The 23,546-nt window shown below is 41.6% G+C and overlaps 5 non-coding genes across 5 annotated transcripts; all 5 read right to left on the bottom strand.

The window, feature by feature from the left end:
• Nucleotides 1–275: 275 nt before the first annotated feature.
• LOC140310380 (U2 spliceosomal RNA) lies at nucleotides 276–459 on the bottom strand. The gene has a single exon (XR_011916457.1). It is a non-coding gene; the product is annotated as a U2 spliceosomal RNA (small nuclear RNA).
• Nucleotides 460–767: 308 nt separating this feature from the next.
• On the bottom strand, nucleotides 768–881 carry LOC140310724 (U5 spliceosomal RNA). The gene has a single exon (XR_011916768.1). It is a non-coding gene; the product is annotated as a U5 spliceosomal RNA (small nuclear RNA).
• A 2,199-nt stretch (nucleotides 882–3,080) lies between these two features.
• LOC140310859 (U2 spliceosomal RNA) lies at nucleotides 3,081–3,264 on the bottom strand. The gene has a single exon (XR_011916888.1). It is a non-coding gene; the product is annotated as a U2 spliceosomal RNA (small nuclear RNA).
• A 308-nt stretch (nucleotides 3,265–3,572) lies between these two features.
• LOC140310723 (U5 spliceosomal RNA) lies at nucleotides 3,573–3,686 on the bottom strand. Its single transcript, XR_011916767.1, has one exon. It is a non-coding gene; the product is annotated as a U5 spliceosomal RNA (small nuclear RNA).
• A 14,368-nt stretch (nucleotides 3,687–18,054) lies between these two features.
• On the bottom strand, nucleotides 18,055–18,170 carry LOC140310807 (U5 spliceosomal RNA). Its single transcript, XR_011916843.1, has one exon. It is a non-coding gene; the product is annotated as a U5 spliceosomal RNA (small nuclear RNA).
• Between the last annotated feature and the right edge of the window lie 5,376 nt (nucleotides 18,171–23,546).

Raw genomic sequence — 23,546 nt, 5'->3', positions numbered from 1 at the left:
TTCGATGGCTGCCTTGTCTTTTACTCTGTGCAAAAGACAAGGCAGCCACAAACACCACGGGAACACCGTATTGAGGCTTTGTTCTGACCACTCATTCGGTGTCGCGTTTCTTTCAAGCAATTCTCCCGGTTAGCCCACACTCAGCTCGCTCCCAGAGCTGTGTTAAAGTCTACTTCGCATTCACTCTCTTTTCTCAGCAGATTAAAAGAAAGTTTCATCTTGGGCTCCCTGAAACTTCCATCCTGCATCGCTGTTTGCTTTTTCACAAGAGCAGAGAAGAGCGCACCGTTCCCAGCGGCACGGCAGTACTGGGTCGATGCTTGGAGTGAACGGAGCAAGCTTCTTTTTCAACTCCTATTCTTAAAAATCCATTTAATATGTAGTCCTCGTATAGAGGACATATTAAACTGATAAGAACAGATACTACACTTGATCTTAGCCAAAAGGCCGAGAAGCGATAACTGTCCACTGTTTCAGGTCCGAGGGCCCTTGCTGGCACAATGCGCACTTGTAGCAGTGTTCTTTTTATGGCCATAGGTGGCCAGAGTGTCACGTTGCACCTCCGCCCACCCGCTGCACTGAGCACTCTTCAGCCCTTTTAAATGGTATAACTTTGCACTCCCGCATGCTCCAGCAAGCACCATTCAAGCAACAACTTTGCACTCCAGCTTCGAACATCGGCACAATCGCAACAAGTAAGGCGACTCTACTCAGAGAAGTAACTCTGCACAGTAACAAAATTTATTTTGCACAGACAGAAAGGGCTTCACCCGCAAAGGTAAAGCCTGCCAAAAATAGAAACAACTCATTAGTGCTGCTCTCCACGAAAGTCTTTAGTAAAAGGCGAAAGACTTGTATGTTATGAAGAGAAACCAGAGTACGATTATCCGTCACTGCGGGAGCAGGGCATCAGGCTAGTTGCCATAGCCACCTTCCCCATGGTGAACGTTGCTTGGTTGAAACGCTTGCCCCTGTGCAATCGACAAGGCAGCAACAAAAACACCACGGGAACACCGTATTGAGGCTTTGTTCTGACCGCTCATTCGGTGTCGCGTTTCTTTCAAGCAATTCTCCCGGTTAGCCCACACTCGGCTCGCTCCCAGAGCCGTGTTAAAGCCTACTTCGCATTCACTCTCTTTTCTCAGCAGACTCTTGGGATTTTATCTGTAAAATGAATTCCTTCACTCAAACTATGTTAAAACTGCTTTGTCCTTCATATTTACCATGTCTAGAAAGATTTAATAAAAAAAAAAACAACGTTGTACTTTGCAGTAAAAGAAAGAGCAAATCTAAAGTTTCAGGAATCCGAGAATAAGCTTACTTTCATGAGTTCTTCACAATTTCGGATTTTGCGATAAAATGAATTCCTTCACTCGAACTAAATTAAAACTGCTAAACCGCTAATCTGTTACATGTAAGGCAGATGTCAAATTCACCGAAATAGGATCTAAGGGTATTCGGCCAATCGAGCTGTAGCAGCTTTGGTAAAAGAGTATAAGTTGAAGAGTTTGTGAATAAAGGTGTGCGCACACATAGTGAGCTGTAGGAAAATAGGCAGGGAGCAATGCCGGCTGGGGTATATGTTCTTGTATGTTGTCTGACTGTTTGATTTGAATGTGTTGTGTAAGTGTCCTGTTGAATGTTACATGTTTGGGCTTTGACACTTCACTGTGGTTGTTAACTGTGTGGTGTGTCCTGAAATGTTATATGTTTGGGCTGTGTGACATGCTTAATGCTTGTCAGTAGCTACCCACTTATTCATATATATAACAACTGACAACATAAGAAGTCTGGACATACTTTGATAGTAGTTGTAGAAGTATCCTTATTGATAATAGATAAACTAATTCATAGTGATAGAACAGTAGATGAACAGGTGCCTGCACATGTCTCACGAAAATAAAATGGGTGTATGATTGCTGACGGCAGAGCAATACTGCCAAACTTATGAGTTCTTGTGGCAAACTTGATTCAGTGTCTTGACGTGTATAGGCTGTTTCGCTGACTTGATTGTCACAAGAAACAAAGTGTGTTTGATAAGATCCGACCATTTTATTACGGGAGGATCAGTATGTATGGATTCTGATGTGACTGATAAACCCATTCGTATCTTAAGCACAATCTAATACGTGAGACAACGCCCTGGCACACGATAAAAAAAAAAAGAGAGAGCGGTTTTGTGTCCCCACAGTCCATAATGTAGAAAAGAGAGAAAAAAGCCTTTCTGATTTGGTGTGTGTGCTCATAGTGCAGAGTGTAGAGAAAAGAAAGCCGTTTTGGTGTCACGGGTGTTGTGACTTACACACACACATTTCTAAATTGAGAAAGGAAATTATTTTAGAGGAAGCACTAGAGTTTAGATCCCACATTTGTTGATAGGCATTCATTTATTTCTTCACTTCTGATAAAAATGATAAGACTGACCTAAAGAATTGGAGGCCCATCACACTTTTAAACTTTGACTGTAAACTTTTTAGCAAGGTTTTAACGACACGGATGTCCTCTGTTTTAGAGGAGGTAATTCACCCAGACCAGGCTTGTGTCATCTCAGAGAGACAACTCACCGACAGCCTCGTACTGATTCGAGACATCATTGATTACGCTAGAGACAGAAACACCCGGCTTGTCATCTTAAATTTAGACTTTGAAAAAGCTTTTGATCGGGTCTCGCATCAATATCTCTTTCAGGTGTTGCAGCCATCGAATAGGGCCCGATTGTTCCTACTTGGTGAGATTTGCTTGGTTGAGACGCTTGCTCCCCCCCCCTTGCTCCTCGGCTGACCAAGTAGGAACAATCGGGCCCTATTCGATGGCTGCCTTGTCTTTTACTCTGTGCAAAAGACAAGGCAGCCACAAACACCACGGGAACACCGTATTGAGGCTTTGTTCTGACCACTCATTCGGTGTCGCGTTTCTTTCAAGCAATTCTCCCGGTTAGCCCACACTCAGCTCGCTCCCAGAGCTGTGTTAAAGTCTACTTCGCATTCACTCTCTTTTCTCAGCAGATTAAAAGAAAGTTTCATCTTGGGCTCCCTGAAACTTCCATCCTGCATCGCTGTTTGCTTTTTCACAAGAGCAGAGAAGAGCGCACCGTTCCCAGCGGCACTGCAGTACTGGGTCGATGCTTGGAGTGAACGGAGCAAGCTTCTTTTTCAACTCCTATTCTTAAAAATCCATTTAATATGTAGTCCTCGTATAGAGGACATATTAAACTGATAAGAACAGATACTACACTTGATCTTAGCCAAAAGGCCGAGAAGCGATAACTGTCCACTGTTTCAGGTCCGAGGGCCCTTGCTGGCACAATGCGCACTTGTAGCAGTGTTCTTTTTATGGCCATAGGTGGCCAGAGTGTCACGTTGCACCTCCGCCCACCCGCTGCACTGAGCACTCTTCAGCCCTTTTAAATGGTATAACTTTGCACTCCCGCATGCTCCAGCAAGCACCATTCAAGCAAAAACTTTGCACTCCAGCTTCGAACATCGGCACAATCGCAACAAGTAAGGCGACTCTACTCAGAGAAGTAACTCTGCACAGTAACAAAATTTATTTTGCAGAGACAGAAAGGGCTTCACCCGCAAAGGTAAAGCCTGCCAAAAATAGAAACAACTCATTAGTGCTGCTCTCCACGAAAGTCTTTAGTAAAAGGCGAAAGACTTGTATGTTATGAAGAGAAACCAGAGTACGATTATCCGTCACTGCGGGAGCAGGGCATCAGGCTAGTTGCCATAGCCACCTTCCCCATGGTGAGCGTTGCTTGGTTGAAACGCTTGCCCCTGTGCAATCGACAAGGCAGCAACAAAAACACCACGGGAACACCGTATTGAGGCTTTGTTCTGACCGCTCATTCGGTGTCGCGTTTCTTTCAAGCAATTCTCCCGGTTAGCCCACACTCGGCTCGCTCCCAGAGCCGTGTTAAAGTCTACTTCGCATTCACTCTCTTTTCTCAGCAGACTCTTGGGATTTTATCTATAAAATGAATTCCTTCACTCAAACTATGTTAAAACTGCTTTGTCCTTCATATTTACCATGTCTAGAAAGATTTAATAAAAAAAAAAACAACGTTGTACTTTGCAGTAAAAGAAAGAGCAAATCTAAAGTTTCAGGAATCCGAGAATAAGCTTACTTTCATGAGTTCTTCACAATTTCGGATTTTGCGATAAAATGAATTCCTTCACTCGAACTAAATTAAAACTGCTAAACCGCTAATCTGTTACATGTAAGGCAGATGTCAAATTCACCGAAATAGGATCTAAGGGTATTCGGCCAATCGAGCTGTAGCAGCTTTGGTAAAAGAGTATAAGTTGAAGAGTTTGTGAATAAAGGTGTGCGCACACATAGTGAGCTGTAGGAAAATAGGCAGGGAGCAATGCCGGCTGGGGTATATGTTCTTGTATGTTGTCTGACTGTTTGATTTGAATGTGTTGTGTAAGTGTCCTGTTGAATGTTACATGTTTGGGCTTTGACACTTCATTGTGGTTGTTAACTGTGTGGTGTGTCCTGAAATGTTATATGTTTGGGCTGTGTGACATGCTTAATGCTTGTCAGTAGCTACCCACTTATTCATATATATAACAACTGACAACATAAGAAGTCTGGACATACTTTGATAGTAGTTGTAGAAGTATCCTTATTGATAATAGATAAACTAATTCATAGTGATAGAACAGTAGATGAACAGGTGCCTGCACATGTCTCACGAAAATAAAATGGGTGTATGATTGCTGACGGCAGAGCAATACTGCCAAACTTATGAGTTCTTGTGGCAAACTTGATTCAGTGTCTTGACGTGTATACGCTGTTTCGCTGACTTGATTGTCACAAGAAACAAAGTGTGTTTGATAAGATCCGACCATTTTATTACGGGAGGATCAGTATGTATGGATTCTGATGTGACTGATAAACCCATTCGTATCGTAAGCATAATCTAATACGTGAGACAACGCCCTGGCACACAATCAAAAAAAAAAAGAGAGAGCGGTTTTGTGTCCCCACAGTCCATAATGTAGAAAAGAGAGAAAAAAGCCTTTCTGATTTGGTGTGTGTGCTCACAGTGCAGAGTGTAGAGAAAAGAGAGAAAAGAAAGCCATTTTGGTGTCACGGGTGTTGTGACTTACACACACACATTTCTGAATTGAGAAAGGAAATTATTTTAGAGGAAGCACTAGAGTTTAGATCCCACATTTGTTGATAGGCATTCATTTATTTCTTCACTTCTGATGAAGTTTCAACAATAAACAACAAACTTTGTATTATGAGAAAGAACCAGACTCATTCTTCAGGAATCCGAAAATAAGCTCTATTTTACGAGTTATGCACGAATTCGGATTCTCCTATAAAACGAATTCCTTAACTCTAACCAAGTTAAGACTGCTTTGTCCTTCATATTTATTCATGTCTAATCAAGTTTCAACGATAAACAACGTTGTACTTTGTAGAATGAGAAAGAACTTCTTCAGCAATAAGCATCTCTCGACATATGACGAAATACAGATTTTGCTATAAAATTAATTCCTTCTATCAGCCTGACTTAAAACTGTTTGTCCTCCTTATTTATCCACTTCAAATCAAGTTTCAACAATTAAAAAAATGTTGTAGTTTGAGAAAAAACAACTTAATCTTAAGCAATCAGTAGGGTAAGAAAGGGTAAGAAAAGGTGCCAAATGCCAACCATACATCACTAAAAGGTGGAGCGGAAGTATTCGGCTGCAAGTAGGTGCGAATGCCTGACAATGTATGATCAAAAGAGGGAGCGGAGGTTTTCGGCTGCAAGGTCTGAATGTCCAACCATAATTTGTAAAAACCGGGGAAGAAAAGGCTCGAAAGCCCGACTATACACCATCAAAAGCGGGAGCGGAGGTGTTCGGCTGCAAGTAGGTGTGAATGTTCGACCACAATTTGTAAAAAGCGGGTAAGAAAAGGTTCGAATGCCCGACTATATATTAACCAAAGCAGGAGGAGAGGTCTTCGGATAAGAGTGGGTGAGAATTTACAACCATAATCTATAAAATGCGGTGAAAAAAAAGGTGTGAATACCCCATAGAACACTAAAAGGTAGAGCGGAAGTGTTCGGCTGCAAGAAGGTGTGAATGTCTGACCATAGTTTGTAAAAAGCGGGTAAGAAAAGGTTCGAATGCCCGAACATACACCATCAAAGGAGGGAGCGGAGGTGTTCCGCTGTAAGAAGGTGTGAATGTCCGACCATAGTTGGCAAAAAGCAGGTAAGAAAAGGTTAAAATACCCGATTGTACACAATCAATAGCGGGAGCAGAGTTGTTCCGCTACTAAAAGGTGTGAAAGTCCGACCATGGTTGGCAAAAAGCAGGTAAGAAAAGGTTAAAATACCCGATTGTACACAATCAATAGCGGGAGCAGAGTTGTTCCGCTACTAAAAGGTGTGAAAGTCCGACCATGGTTTGTAAAAAGCGGGTAAGAAAAGGTGCGAATGCCCGACAATGTATGATCAAAAGAGGGAGCGGAGGTTTTCGGCTGAAACAAGGTCTGAATGTCCATCCATATTTTGTAAAAATCTGGGAAGAAAAGGCTCGAAAGCCCGACTATACACCATCAACAGCTGGAGCGGATGTGTTCAACTGCAAGAAGGTCTGAATGTCCATCAATAATTGCTAGAAAACATGGAAGAGAATTTTCGAATATCAAACCGCACATGATCATAAGCGGGAGAGGAGGTGTTCAAATGCAAGAAGGTGTGAATGTCCACCCATAATTACTGCAAAATGGGTAAGAAAAGGTACGAATGCCCAACCATACATGATCCTAACAGGGAGCGGAGGTGTTTGGCTGCGACAAGGTGTGTATGTCCACCCATAATTAATGAAAAGCGGGCAACAAGTAGGTTTGAATAACCATCATCAAAAGCAGGAGTGGATGTGTTCGGCTACAAGAAGGTTTGAATGTCTGACCATAGTTTGTAAAAAGCGGGTAAGAAAAGGTTCGAATGCCCGAACATACACCATCAAAGGAGGGAGCGGAGGTGTTCCGCTGTAAGAAGGTGTGAATGTCCAACCATAATTGGCAAAAAGCAGGTAAGAAAAGTTTTAAATACCCTATTGTACACAATCAATAGCGGGAGCAGAGTTGTTCCGCTACTAAAAGGTGTGAAAGTCCGACCATGAATTGTAAAAAGCGGGTAAGAAAAGGTGCGAATGCCCGACAATGTATGATCAAAAGAGGGAGCGGAGGTTTTCGGCTGAAAGAAGGTCTGAATGTCCATCCATAATTTGTAAAAATCGGGGAAGAAAAGGCTCGAAAGCCCGACTATACACCATCAACAGCTGGAGCGGAGGTGTTCAGCTGCAAGAAGGTCTGAATGTCCATCAATAATTGCTAGAAAACATGGAAGAGAATTTTCGAATATCAAACCGCACATGATCATAAGCGGGAGAGGAGGTGTTAAAATGCAAAAAGGTGTGAATGTCCACCCATAATTACTGCAAAATGGGTAAGAAAAGGTACGAATGCCCAACCATACATCATCAAAAGCAGGAGTGGATGTGTTCGGCTACAAGAAGGTTTTAATGTCCGACCATAGTTTGTAAAAAGCGGGTAAGAAAAGGTTCGAAAGCCCGAACATACACCATCAAAAGAGGGAGCGGCGGTGTTCCACTGTAAGAAGGTGTGAATGTCTGACCATAGTTGGTAAAAAGCGGGTAAGAAAAGGTGAAAATACCCGATTGTACACAATCAATAGCGGGAGCAGAGTTGTTCCGCTACTAAAAGGTGTGAAAGTCCGACCATGGTTTGTAAAAAGCGGGTAAGAGAAGGTGCGAATGCCCGACAATGTATGATCAAAAGAGGGAGCGGAGGTTTTCGGCTGCAAGAAGGTCTGAATGTCCAACCATAATTTTGTAAAAACCGGGGAAGAAAAGGCTCGAAAGCCCGACTATACATCATCAAAAGCGGGAGCGGAGGTGTTCAGCTGCAAGGAGGTCTGAATGTCCATCAATAATTGCTAGAAAACATGAAAGAAAATTTTCGAATATCAAACTGCACATGATCATAAGCGGGAGAGGAGGTGTTCAGCTGCAAGAAGGTGTGAATGTCTACCCATAATTACTGAAAAATGGGTAAGAAAAGGTTCGAATGCCCGAATATACATCATCAAAAGCGGAAGCGGAGGTGTTCGGCTGCAAGAAGGTGTGAACGTCCGACCAAAGTTTGTAAAAAGCAGTGAAGAAAAGTTTCGAATATCCAACCAAACATAATCAAAAGCAGAGCTGTTCGACTGCAAGTAGGTGTGAATGTCAGATCATAATTTGCAAAAAGCTGATGAGAAAGGGTGAGAATGCCCGACTATACACCATCAAATGCGGGAGCGGAAGTGTTCGGCTGTGAGTAGGTGTGAATGTCAAACCATAATTGCTGAAAAATGTGTTAGAAAAGACTAGAATGCCGGACCATACATCATCAAAAGCGGGAAAAGTGGTGTTCGGCTGCAAGTAGGTGTGAATGTCCAGCCATAATTACTCACAAACCGGTAAGAAAAGGTAGTATTGCCAGACCATACATTATCAAAACAGGGAGCGGAGGTGGTTCAGCTGCAAGGTTTGAATGTCTGACTAAAGTTTATAAAAAGCGGGTAAGACAAGGTGCGAATGCCTGACAATGTATGATCAAATGAGGGAGCGGAGGTTTTCGGCTAAAAGGTCTGAATGTACAACCATAATTTGTAAAAAGCGGGTAAGAAAAGGTTTGAATGCCCGACTATATATTAACAAAAGCAGGAGGAGAGGTCTTCGGATGAGTGGGTGAGAATTTCCAACCATAATCAATAAAATGCGGTGAAAAAAAAGGTGTGAATACCCCATAGAACACTAAAAGGTGGAGCAGAAGTGTTCGGCTGCAAGAAGGTGTGACTGTTCGACTATATTTGGTGAAAAGCAGGTGAAGCAAGGTCTGAATGCCCAACCTTACATCATCAAAAACGAGATCAGAGGTGTTTGGCTGCAAGAAGGCCATAGTTTGCCAAAAGCGGGTAAGCTGCGAATGACCGACTAAATATCAAAAAAAGTGGGGGCGGAGGTTTTCGGATGCAAGTGGGTGTGAATATCCCACCATACAAGTATGGTGGAGAGGAAGCTGTGAATGGCCGACCATAGTTTGGAAAAAGCGGGTAAGAAAAGGTTTGAATGCCCGAACATACACCATCAAAAGAGGGAGTGGAGGTGTTCCGCTGTACGAAGGTGTGAATGTCCGACCATACTTGGTAAAAAGCGGGTAAGAAAAGGTTAAAATACCCGACTGTACACAATCAATAGCGGGAGCGGATGTGTTCGGCTACAAGAAGGTGTGACAGTCCGACCATGGTTTGTAAAAAGCGGGTAAGAAAAGGTGCGAATGTCCGACAATGTATGATCAAAAGAGAGAGCGGAGGTTTTCGGATACACGAAGGTTTGAATGTCCTACCATAGTTTGTAAATAGCGGGTAAGAAAAGGTTCGAATGCCCGACTATACACCATAAAAAGCGGGAGCGGAGGTGTTCCGCTGTAAGACGGTGTGAATGTCCGACCATAGTTGGTAAAAAGTGGGTAAGAAAAGGTTAAAATACCCGACTGTACACAATCAATAGCGGGAGCGGAGTTGTTCGGCTACAAGAAGGTGTGAAAGTCCGACCATGGTTTGTAAAAAGCAGTTAAGAAAAGGTTCGAATATCCAACCAAACATAATCAAAAGCGGGAGCAGAGCTGTTCGACTGCAAGTATGTGTGATTGTCCAGCCATAATTACTCACAAACGGGGGAAGAAAAGGTAGTATTGCCAGACCATACATGATCAAAACAGGGAGCGGAGGTTCAGCTGCAAGGTGTGAATGTCTGACTATAGTTTGTAAAAAGCGGGTAAGACAAGGTGCGAATGCCCAACAATGTATGATCAAAAGAGAGAGCGGAGGTGTTCGGCTGCAAGGTCTGAATGTCCAACCATAATTTGTAAAAACCGGGTAAGAAAAGGCTCGAAAGCCCGACTATACATCATCAAAAGCGGGAGCGGAGGTGTTCAGCTGCAAGAAGGTGTGAATGTTCGACTAAAGTTTGTAAAAAGCTGGTAAGACAAGGAGCGATGTCCCGACATTGTATGATCAAAAGCGGGAGCGGAGGTGTCCAGCTGTGAGTAGGTGTGAATGTCCGACCATAATTGCTGAAAAATGTGTTAGAAAAGGTAAGAATACTGGACCATACATCATCAAAAGCGGGAGAGGTGGTGTTCGGCTGCAAGAAGGTGTGAAAGTCCAACAATGGTTTGTAAAAAGCGGGTAAAAAAAGGTTCGAATGCCCGAATATACATCATCAAAAGCGGAAGCGGAGGTGTTCGGATGCAAGAAGGTGTGAACGTCCGACCAAAGTTTGTAAAAAGCAGTGAAAAGCGAGAAAAAGCATTTCGTGAGTTCTGCATGATTTGGGATTTTGCTTATAAAATGCATTACTTCACTCAAACTATGTTAAAACTGATTTGTCCTTCATATTTACCATGTCTAGAAATATTTTTTTAAAAAAAAACAACGTTGTACTTTGCAGTAAAAGAAAGATCAAATCTAAAGTTTCAGGAATCCGAGTATAAGCCTGCTTTCATGAGTTCTTCACGATTTCGGATTTTGCTATAAAATGAATTGCTTTGCTCAAACCAAGTTAGAACTGCTTTGTCCTTCCATATTCATCAATGTCTAGATCGACTTCAACAAAGAAAAACATTGGACTTTGAAGTAGAAGAAGTTGAAATCCATCTACACATTGATAAATATGAAGGACAAAGCAGTTCCCACTTGCCCATAAGAAAATAAGCTTATTCTTGGATTCCTGATCCTTCAGTGTTGCTCTTTCTTCTACTGCAAAATACAATGTTGTTCTTTGTTGAAGTCGATCTAGACATTGATAAATATGAAGGAAAAAGCAGTTTTAACTTGGTTTGAGTGAATGAATTCATTTTATACATAAAATCCGAAATCGTGCAGAACTCATGAAAATAAGCTTATTCTCGGATTCCTAAAACTTTTGATTTGCTCTTTCTTTTATTGCAAAGTACAACGTTGTTTTTTTGTTTAAATCTATCGAGACATTGATAAATATGAAGGTAAAAGCCGTTTTAACATAGTTTGAGTGAAGGAATTGATTTTATAGATAAAATCCCAAATCATGCAGAACTCCTCAAAAGGGAGGTATGGCTTAATCACAAGTGTGGCTCTTTCTCATTCAGGGTAATATGAGGAAGTTTATGCTTGAAATATATGTAGAAATGGGTACATATGAAGGACAAAGCAGTGTTAACTTAGTTTGAGTGAAGGAATTCATTTTATACATAAAATCCCAAATCATGCAGAACGTATGAAAAGAAGCTTATTCTCGGATTCCTGATCCTTCAGTTTTGCTCTTTCTTCTACTGCAAAATACAATGTTGTTCTTTGTTGAAGTTGATCTAGACATTGATAAATATGAAGGAAAAAGCAGTTTTAACTTGGTTTGAGTGAATGAATTCATTTTATACATAAAATCCGAAATCGTGCAGAACTCATGAAAATAAGCTTATTCTCGGATTCCTAAAACTTTTGATTTGCTCTTTCTTTTATTGCAAAGTACAACGTTGTTTTTTTGTTTAAATCTATCAAGACATTGATAAATATGAAGGTAAAAGCCGTTTTAACATAGTTTGAGTGAAGGAATCAATTTTATAGATAAAATCCCAAATCATGCAGAACTCCTCAAAAGGGAGGTATGGCTTAATCACAAGTGTGGCTCTTTCTCATTCAGGGTAATATGAGGAAGTTTATGCTTGAAATATATGTAGAAATGGGTACATATGAAGGACAAAGCAGTGTTAACTTAGTTTGCGTGAAGAAATTCATTTTATACATAAAATCCAAAATCGTGCAGTACTCATGAAAATAAGCTTATTCTCGGATTCCTAAAACTTTTGATTTGCACTTTCTTTTACTGCAAAGTACAACGTTGTTTTTTGTTGAAATCTATCTAGACATTGATAAATACCAGCCGAAACTCTGCTGCCGCTTTTGATAATTTATGGTTGGGCATTCTTACCTTTTCTTACCCGATTTTTACAAATTATGATCTTACATTCACACCTACTTGCAGTCGAACATCTTCTCATCCACTTATGATCATGTGCGGTTGGGCTTTCGCACCTTTTCTTACCCATTTTTCAGTAATTATGGGTGGACATTCAGACCTTCTTGCAGCCGAAAACCTCCGCTCCTCTTTTGATCATACATTGTCGGGCATTCACACCTTGTCTTACCCGCTTTTTACAAACTTTAGTCGGACATTCAAACCTTCTTGCAGCTGAACCACCTCCGCTCCCTGTTTTGATCATATATGGTCTGGCAATAGTACCTTTTCTTACCCGTTTGTGAGTAATTATGGCTGGACATTCACACCTTCTTGCAGCCGAACACAACCTCTACCGCTTTTGATGATATATGGTCCGGCATTCTTACCTTTTCTAACACATTTTTCAGCAATTATGGTCGGAGATTCACACCTACTCACAGACGAACACCTCCGCTCCCACATTTGATAGTGTATAGTCGGGCATTCTCACCCTTTCTCATCAGCTTTTTGCAAATTATGATCTGATATTCACACCTACTTGCAGTCGAACATCTCTGCTCCCGCTTTTGATTATGTTTGGTTGGATATTCGAACATTTTCTTAATGCTTTTTACAAACTTTGGTCGGACGTTCACACCGTCTTGCAGCCGAACACCTCCGCTTCCGCTTTTGATGGTATATAGTCGGGCATTCGAGCCTTTTCTTACCCACCTTTTACTTACTATGGTTGGACATTCAAACCTTCTTGTAGCCGAACACATCCGCTCCTGCTTTTGATGATGTATGATTTGGCATTCGCACCTTTTCTTACCCATTTTTCAGTAATTATTGGTCGGACATTCAGACCTTCTTGCAGCTGAACACCTCCTCTCCCACTTATGATTATGTGTGGTTTGATTTTCGAAAATTTTCTTTCATGTTTTCTAGCAATTATTGATGGACATTTAGACCTTCTTGCAGCTGAACACCACCTCTCCCGATTTTGATTATGTATGGACCGGCATTTTTACCTTTTCTAACACATTTTTCAGAAATTATGGTTGGAGATTCACACCTACTCATAGCCGAACAACTCCGCTACCGCATTTGATGGTGTATAGTCGGGCATTCTCACCCTTTCTCATCAGCTTTTTGCAAATTATGATCTGACATTCACACCTACTTCCAGTCGAACAGCTCTGCTCCCGCTTTTGATTATGTTTGGTTAGATATTCGAACCTTTTCTTAACTGCTTTTTACAAACTTTGGTCGGACGTTCACAATATCTTGCAGCCGAACACCTCCGCTTCCGCTTTTGATAGTGTATATTCGGAAATACGAACCTTTTCTTACCCGCTTTTTACAAACCAAGGTCGGACTTTCACACCTTCTCTCAGCTGAACAACTCCGCTCCCTCTTTTGATTGTGTACAGTCGGGTAATTAAACCTTTTCTTACCCGCTTTTTACCATCTATGGTCGGACATTCACACCGTCTTACAGCGGAACACCTCCGCTCCCTCTTTTGATGATGTATGGTTAGGCATTCGCACCTTTTCTTACCCATTTTTCAGTAATTATGGGTAGACATTCACACCTTCTTGCAGCTGAACACCTCCTCTCCCGCTTATGATCATGTGCAGTTTGATATTCGAAAATTTTCTTTCATGTTTTCTAGCAATTATTGATGGACATTCAGACCGTCTTGCAGCTGAACACCTCCGCTCCCACTTTTGATGGTGTATAGTCGGGCTTTCGAGCCTTTTCTTCCCTGGTTTTTACAAATTATGGTTGGACATTCAGACCTTCTTGCAGCCGAAAACCTCCACTCCCTCTTTTGATCATACATTGTCGGGCATTCGCACCTTTTCTTACCCGCTTTTTACAAACCATGGTCGGACTTTCACACCTTTTAGTAGCCGAACAACTCCGCTCCCGCTATTGATTGTGTACAGTCGGGTATTTTAACCTTTTCTTACCCGCTTTTTACCAACTATGGTTGGACATTCACACCTTCTTACAGCAGAACACCTCCGCTCCCTGTTTTGATTATGTATGGTTTGACATTCGCACCTTCTCTCACCCGCCTTTTACTATGGTCGGCCATTCACAGCTTCCTCTCCACCATACTTGTATGGTGGGATATTCACACCCACTTGCATCCGAAGACCTCCGCCCCCACTTTTGTTGATATTTAGTCGGTCATTCGCACCTTACCCGCTTTTGGCAAACTATGGCCTTCTTGCAGCCAAACACCTCTGATCTCGCTTTTGATGATGTAAGGTTGGGCATTCAGACCTTGCTTCACCTGCTTTTCACCAAATATAGTCGGACATTCACACCCACTTTGCATCCGAAGACCTCCGCCCCAAATTTTGTTGATATTTAGTCGGACATTCGCACCTTACCCGCTTTTGGCAAACTATGGCCTTCTTGCAGCCAAACACCTCTGATCTCGCTTTTGATGATGTAAGGTTGGGCATTCAGACCTTGCTTCACCTGCTTTTCACCAAATATAGTCGGACATTCACACCTTCTTGCAGCCGAACACTTCCGCTCCACCTTTTAGTGTTCTATCACACCTTTTTTTCACCGCATTTTATACATTATGGTTGGAAATTTTCAACCACTCTCATCCGAAGACCTCTCCTCCCGCTTTTGTTAATATATTTGAACTTTAGTCGGACATTCAAACCTTCTTGCAGCTGAACCACCTCCGCTCCCTGTTTTGATCATATATGGTCTGGCAATACTACCTTTTCTTACCCGTTTGTGAGTAATTATGGCTGGACATTCACACCTACTTGCAGCCGAACACAACCTCTCTCGCATTTGATGATGTATGGACCGGCATTCTTACCTTTTCTAACACATTTTTCAGCAATTATGGTCGGAGATTCACACCTACTCACAGCCGAACAACTCCGCTCCCGCATTTGATGGTGTATAGTCGGGCATTCTCACCCTTTCTCATCAGCTTTTTGCAAATTATGATCTGACATTCACACCTACTTGCAGTCGAACAGCTCTGCTCCCGCTTTTGATTATGGATGGTTGGATATTCGAACCTTTTCTTAACTGCTTTTTACAAACTTTGGTTGGACGTTCACACCTTCTTGTAGCCGAACACATGCACTCCTTCTTTTGATGATGTATGGTTGGGCATTCGCACCTTTTTTTTACCCATTTTTCAGGTATTATGGGTGGACATTCACACCTTCTTGCAGCTGAACACCTCCTCTCCCACTTATGATCATGTGTGGTTTGATTTTCGAAAATTTTCTTTCATGTTTTCTAGCAATTATTGATGGACATTTAGACCTTCTTGCAGCTGAACACCACCTCTCCCGATTTTGATGATGTATGGACCGGCATTTTTACCTTTTCTAACACATTTTTCAGCAATTATGGTTGGAGATTCACACCTACTCACAGCCGAATAACTCCGCTACCGCATTTGATGGTGTATAGTCGGGCATTCTCACCCTTTCTCATCAGCTTTTTGCAAATTATGATCTGACATTCACACCTACTTCCAGTCGAACAGCTCTGCTCCCGCTTTTGATTATATTTGGTTAGATATTCGAACCTTTTCTTAACTGCTTTTTACAAACTTTGGTCGGACGTTCACAATATCTTGCAGCCGAACACCTCCGCTTCCGCTTTTGATGGTGTATATTCGGGCATACGAACCTTTTCTTACCCGCTTTTTACAAACCAAGGTCGGACTTTCACACCTTCTCTTAGCTGAACAACTCCGCTCCCTCTTTTGATTGAGTACAGTCGGGTAATTTAACCTTTTCTTACCCGCTTTTTACCATCTATGGTCGGACATTCACACCGTCTTACAGCGGAACACCTCCGCTCCCTCTTTTGATGATGTATGGTTAGACATTCGCACCTTTTCTTACCCATTTTTCAGTAATTATGGGTAGACATTCACACCTTCTTGCAGCTGAACACCTCCTCTCCCGCTTATGATCATGTGCAGTTTGATATTCGAAAATTTTCTTTCATGTTTTCTAGCAATTATTGATGGACATTCAGACCGTCTTGCAGCTGAACACCTCCGCTCCCACTTTTGATGGTGTATAGTCGGGCTTTCGAGCCTTTTCTTCCCCGGTTTTTACAAATTATGGTTGGACATTCAGACCTTCTTGCAGCCGAAAACCTCCACTCCCTCTTTTGATCATACATTGTCGGGCATTCGCACCTTTTCTTACCCGCTTTTTACAAACCATGGTCGGACTTTCACACCTTTTAGTAGCCGAACAACTCCGCTCCCGCTATTGATTGTGTACAGTCGGGTATTTTAACCTTTTCTTACCCGCTTTTTACCAACTATGGTTGGACATTCACACCCACTTGCATCCGAAGACCTCCGCCCCCACTTTTGTTGATATTTAGTCGGTCATTCGCACCTTACCCGCTTTTGGCAAACTATGGCCTTCTTGCAGCCAAACACCTCTGATCTCGCTTTTGATGATGTAAGGTTGGGCATTCAGACCTTGCTTCACCTGCTTTTCACCAAATATAGTCGGACATTCACACCTTCTTGCAGCCGAACACTTCCGCTTTTAGTGTTCTATGAGGCATTCACATATTTTTTTTCACCGTATTTTATAGATTATGGTTGGAAATTCTCACCCACTCTCATCCGAAGACCTCTCCTCCCGCTTTTGTTAATATATAGTCGGGCATTCGAACCTTTTCTTATCCGCTTTTTACAAATTATGGTCGAACATTCACACCTACTTGCAGCTGAATACTTCCGCTCCACCTTTTAGGTATGTATGGTTGGCATTTGCACCTCTTTTTATACTGATTGCTGAAGATTAAGTTGTTCTTTCTCAAACTACAAATTTTTTTTAATTGTTGAAACTTGATTTGAAGTGGATAAATAAGGAGGACAAACAGTTTTAAGTCAGGCTGATAGAAGGAATTAATTTTATAGCAAAATCTGTATTTCGTCATATGTCGAGAGATGCTTATTGCTGAAGAAGTTCTTTCTCATTCTACAAAGTACAACATTGTTTATCGTTGAAACTTGATTAGACATGAATAAATATGAAGGACAAAGCAGTCTTAACTTGGTTTGAGTTAATGAATTCGTTTTATAGGAGAATCCGAATTCGTGCATAACTCATAAAATAGAGCTTATTTTCGGATTCCTGAAGAATGAGTCTGGTTCTTTCTCATAATACAAAGTTTGTTGTTGAAACTTCATCAGAAGTGAAGAAATAAATGAATGCCTATCAACAAATGTGGGATCTAAACTCTAGTGCTTCCTCTAAAATAATTTCCTTTCTCAATTTAGAAATGTGTGTGTGTAAGTCACAACACCCGTGACACCAAAACGGCTTTCTTTTCTCTACACTCTGCACTATGAGCACACACACCAAATCAGAAAGGCTTTTTTCTCTCTTTTCTACATTATGGACTGTGGGGACACAAAACCGCTCTCTCTCTTTTTTTTTTTTTATCGTGTGCCAGGGCGTTGTCTCACGTATTAGATTATGCTTAAGATACGAATGGGTTTATCAGTCACATCAGAATCCATACATACTGATCCTCCCGTAATAAAATGGTCGGATCTTATCAAACACACTTTGTTTCTTGTGACAATCAAGTCAGCGAAACAGCGTATACACGTCAAGACACTGAATCAAGTTTGCCACAAGAACTCTAAAGTTTGGCAGTATTGCTCTGCCGTCAGCAATCATACACCCATTTTATTTTCGTGAGACATGTGCAAGCACCTGTTCATCTACTGTTCTATCACTATGAATTAGTGATCTATTATCAATAAGGATACTTCTACAACTACTATCAAAGTATGTCCGGACTTCTTATGTTGTCAGTTGCTATATATGAATAAGTGGGTAGCTACTGACAAGCATTAAGCATGTCACACAGCCCAAACATATAACATTTCAGGACACACCACACAGTTAACAACCACAGTGAAGCGTGTCAAAGCCCAAACATGTAACATTCAACAGGACACTTACACAACTCCCGGTAATATAATAGAAACAACTCATTAGTGCTGCTCTCCACGGAAGTCTTTAGTAAAAGGCGAAAGACTTGTATGTTATGAAGAGAAACCAGAGTACGATTATCCGTCACTGCGGGAGCAGGGCATCAGGCTAGTTGGTATAGCCACCTTCCCCATGGTGAGCTTTGCTTGGTTGAGACGCTTGCCCCCCCCCCCCCCTTGCTCCTCGGCTGACCAAGTAGGAACAATCGGGCCCTATTCGATGGCTGCCTTGTCTTTTACTCTATGCAAAAGACAAGGCAGCAACAAAAACACCACGAGAATCCCGTATTGAGGCTTTGTTCTGACCGCTTATTCGGTGTCGCGTTTCTTTCAAGCAAATCTCCCGGTTAGCCCACACTCGGCTCGCTCCCATAGCCGTGTTAAAGTCTACTTCGCATTCACTCTCTTTTCTCTGCAGACTCTTGGGATTTTATCTATAAAATGAATTCCTTCACTCAAACTATGTTAAAACTGCTTTGTCGTTCATATTTACCATGTCTAGAAAGATTTAAACAAAAAAAACAACGTTGTACTTTGCAGTAAAAGAAAGAGCAAATCTAAAGTTTCAGGAATCCGAGAATAAGCTTACTTTCATGAGTGCTTCACGATTTCGGATTTTGCTATAAAATGAATTCCTTCACTCAAACTAAATTAAAACTGCTAAACCGCTAATCTGTTACATGTAAGGCAGATGTCAAATTCACCGAAATAGGATCTAAGGGTATTCGGCCAATCGAGCTGTAGCAGCTTCGGTAAAAGAGTATAAGTTGAAGAGTTTGTGAATAAAGGTGTGCGCACACATAGTGAGCTGTAGGAAAATAGGCAGGGAGCAATGCCGGCTGGGGTATATGTTCTTGTATGTTGTCTGACTGTTTGATTTGAATGTGTTGTGTAAGTGTCCTGTTGAATGTTACATGTTTGGGCTTTGACACGCTTCACTGTGGTTGTTAACTGTGTGGTGTGTCCTGAAATGTTATATGTTTGGGCTGTGTGACATGCTTAATGCTTGTCAGTAGCTACCCACTTATTCATATATAGCAACTGACAACATAAGAAGTCTGGACATACTTTGATAGTAGTTGTAGAAGTATCCTTATTGATAATAGATAAACTAATTCATAGTGATAGAACAGTAGATGAACAGGTGCCTGCACGTCTCACGAAAATAAAATGGGTGTATGATTGCTGACGGCAGAGCAATACTGCCAAACTTATGAGTTCTTGTGGCAAACTTGATTCAGTGTCTTGACGTGTATACGCTGTTTCGCTGACTTGATTGTCACAAGAAACAAAGTGTGTTTGATAAGATCCGACCATTTTATTACGGGAGGATCAGCATGTATGGATTCTGATGTGACTGATAAACCCATTCGTATCTTAAGCATAATCTAATACGTGAGACAACGCCCTGGCACACAATCAAAAAAAAAAAGAGAGAGCGGTTTTGTGTCCCCACAGTCCATAATGTAGAAAAGAGAGAAAAAAGCCTTTCTGATTTGGTGTGTGTGCTCATAGTGCAGAGTGTAGAGAAAAGAGAGAAAAGAAAGCCGTTTTGGTGTCACGGGTGTTGTGACTTACACACACACATTTCTGAATTGAGAAAAGAAATTATTTTAGAGGAAGCAGTAGAGTTTAGATCCCACATTTGTTGATAGGCATTCATTTATTTCTTCGCTTCTGATGAAGTTTCAACAATAAACAACAAACTTTGTATTATGAGAAAGAACCAGACTCATTCTTCAGGAATCCGAAAATAAGCACGAATTCGGATTCTCCTATAAAACGAATTAATTAACTCAAACCAAGTTAAGACTGCTTTGTCCTTCATATTTATTCATGTCTAATCAAGTTTCAACGATAAACAACGTTGTACTTTGTAGAATGTGAAAGAACTTCTTCAGCAATAAGCATCTCTCGACATATGACGAAATACAGATTTTGCTATAAAATTAATTTCTTCTATCAGCGTGACTTAAAAATGTTTGTCCTCCTTATTTATCCACTTCAAATCAAGTTTCAACAATTAAAAAAAAATTGTAGTTTGAGAAAGAACAACTTAATCTTCAGCAATCAGTATAAAAAGAGGGTAACAAAAGGTGCAAATGCCAACCATACATCACTAAAAGGTGGAGCGGAAGTATTCAGCTGCAAGTAGGTGTGAATGTTCGACCATAATTTGTAAAAAGTGGGTAAGAAAAGGTTCGAATGCCCGACTAAATATTAACAAAAGCGGGAGGAGAGGTCTTCGGATGAGAGTGGGTGAGAATTTCCTACCATACAAGTATGGTGGAGAGGAAGCTGTGATTGGCCGACAATAGTAAAAAGCAGGTGAGAAAAGGTGCGAATGTCAAAACATACATGATCAAAACAGGGAGCGGAGGTGTTTGGCTGCGACAAGGTGTGAATGTCCACCCATAATTAATGAAAAACGGGCAAAAAGTAGGTTCGAATGCCCAACCATACATCATCAAAAGCAGGAGTGGATGTGTTCGGCTTCAAGAAGGTATGAATGTCCATCAATAATTGCTATAAAACATGAAAGAAAATTTTCGAATATCAAACCGCACATAATCATAAGCGGGAGAGGAGGTGTTCCGCTGCAAGAAGGTGTGAATATCCACCCATAATTACTGAAAAATGGGTAAGAAAAGGTGCGAATGCCCAACCATACGTCATCAAAAGCAGGAGTGGATGTGTTCGGCTACAAGAAGGTTTGAATGTCCGACCATAGTTTGTAAAAAGCGGGTAAGAACAGGTTTGTATGCCCGACTGTACACCATCAAATGCGGGAGCGGAGGTGTTCGGCTGTGAGTAGGTGTGAATCTCCAACCATAATTGCTGAAAAATGTGTTAGAAAAGGTAAGAATGCCGGTCCATACATCATCAAAAGCAGGAGAGGTGGTGTTCGGCTGCAAGTAGGTGTGAATGTCCAGCCATAATTACTCACAAATGGGTAAGAAAAGGTAGTATTGCCAGACCATACATGATCAAAACAGGGAGCGGAGGTGGTTAAGCTGCAAGAAGGTGTTAATGTCCGACTAAAGTTCAAATATATTAACAAAAGCGGGAGGAGAGGTCTTCGGATGAGAGTGGTTGAAAATTTCCGACCATAATGTATAAAATGCGGTGAAAAAAAGGTGTGATAGAACACTAAAAGGTGGAGCGGAAGTGTTCGGCTGCAAGAAGGTGTGAATGTCCGACTATATTTGGTGAAAAGCAGGTGAAGCAAGGTCTGAATGCCCAACCTTACATCATCAAAAGCGAGATCAGAGGTGTTTGGCTGCAAGAAGGCCATAGTTTGCCAAAAGCGGGTAAGGTGCGAATGTCCGACTAAATATCAACAAAATTTGGGGGGGAGGTCTTCGGATGCAAGTGGGTGTGAATATCCCACCATACAAGTATGGTGGAGAGGAAGCTGTGAATAGCCGACCATAGTTTGGAAAAAGCGGGTAAGAAAAGGTTTGAATGCCCGAACATACACCATCAAAAGAGGGAGCGGAGGTGTTCCGCTGTACGAAGGTGTGAATGTCCGACCATACTTGGTAAAAAGCGGGTAAGAAAAGGTTAAAATACCCGACTGTACACAATCAATAGCGGGAGCGGATGTGTTCGGCTACAAGAAGATGTGACAGTCCGACCATGGTTTGTAAAAAGCGGGTAAGAAAAGGTGCGAATGTCCGACAATGTATGATCAAAAGAGAGAGCGGAGGTTTTCGGATACAAGAAGGTTTGAATGTCCCACCATAGTTTGTAAAAAGCGGGTAAGAAAAGGTTCGAATGCCCGACTATACACCATCAAAAGCGGGAGCAGAGGTGTTCCGCTGTAAGACGGTGTGAATGTCCGACCATAGTTGGTAAAAAGCGGGTAAGAAAAGGTTAAAATACCCGACTGTACACAATCAATAGCGGGAGCGGAGTTGTTCGGCTACAAGAAGGTGTGAAAGTCCCACCATGGTTTGTAAAAACCGGAAAGAAAAGGCTCGAAAGCCCGACTATACACCATCAAAAAGAAGGTTTGAATGTCCATCAATAATTGCTTTAAAACAAGAAAGTAAATTTTCGAATATCAAACCGCACATGATCATAAGCGGGAGAGGAGGTGTTCGGCTGCAAGAAGGTGTGAATGTCCACCCATAATTCATGAAAAATGGGTAAAAAAAAGGTGCGAATGCCTACCAATACATTATCAAAAGCAGGTGTGAATGTCAGATCATAATTTGTAAAAAGCTGATGAGATAGGGTGAGAATGCCCGACTATACACCATCAAATGCGGGAGCGGAGGTGTTCGGCTCTGAGTAGGTGTGAATGTCCGACCATAATTGCTGAAGAATGTGTTAGAAAAGGTAAGAATGCTGGACCATACATCATCAAAAGCGGGAGAGGTGGTGTTCGGCTGCAAAAAGGTGTGACTGTTCGACTAAAGTTTGTAAAAAGTGGGTAAGACAAGGTGCGAATGCCTGACAATGTATGATCAAAAGCGGGAGCGGAGGTGTTCAGCTGCAAGAAGGTCTACATGTCCATCAATAATTGCTAGAAAACATGAAAGAAACTTTTCGAAAATCAAACCGCACATGAGCATAAGTGGGATAGGAGGTGTTCAGCTGCAAGGTGTGAATGTCCACCCATAATTCCTGAAAAATGGGCAAAAAAAAGGTGTGAATGCCCAACCATACATCATCAAAAGCAGGAGCTGAAGTGTTCGGCTACAAGAAGGTGTGAACGTCCAACCAAAATATGTAAAAAGAAGTTAAGAAAAGGTTCGAATATCCAACCAAACATAATCAAAAGCGGGAGCAGAGCTGTTCGACTGCAAGTAGGTGTGAATGTCAGATCATAATTTGCAAAAAGCTGATGAGAAAGGGTGAGAATGCCCGACTATACATCATCAAATGCGAGAGAAATAAAAGGACACCTTTATTCAAACTCATTTTGACAGGTGACCTCTGACCTCTTATCGATCAATCAAATGAATATGACAGGTGACCTTTGTTTGACATCCGTTTGCTGACATCTGGGGATATGACTTTTGACCTCTTATCGATCGATCAAGCTATTTTGACGTGTGACCTCTGTTTGACATAGATTAGCCATCTGTTGAAGAGATCTAAGGAAGGAAGGGGGAGTTTATGGCTAGGGTTAAGAATGATTACAGCTAAAGTCAGGAGGTTGTGAGAAATATATTAGTTGAATGTTTAAATAAGAGAAAGGGTTAGGGTTAATAGAAAAGGTTAAGTTGTAGAAGCGGTCAGCATTTTAACAGCTTCAAAGACCGGTCCCTGTAAGGTAAAGATGGGAAAATAATTAGATGTGTGGGGTGGGGTATTGTTCGACCCCCAGGTTTGAGGGCCAATGGGTGGACAGGGGAGGTGTTTCGAGTAAAGGATAAAAACCCTGAGACAGTCAGTGTGTAGAGAACGACTTTGGGGTGAAAGATAGCTGATTCAAGATGCC

This window comes from Leuresthes tenuis, unplaced genomic scaffold (assembly GCF_036924035.1).
Source record: "Leuresthes tenuis unplaced genomic scaffold, fLeuTen1.0.hap1 SCAF_6, whole genome shotgun sequence".
NCBI classification, from domain to species: Eukaryota; Metazoa; Chordata; class Actinopteri; order Atheriniformes; family Atherinopsidae; genus Leuresthes; species Leuresthes tenuis.
Note: the sequence above shows the minus strand (reverse complement) of the source record. Positions and strands in the feature narration are given on the sequence as shown.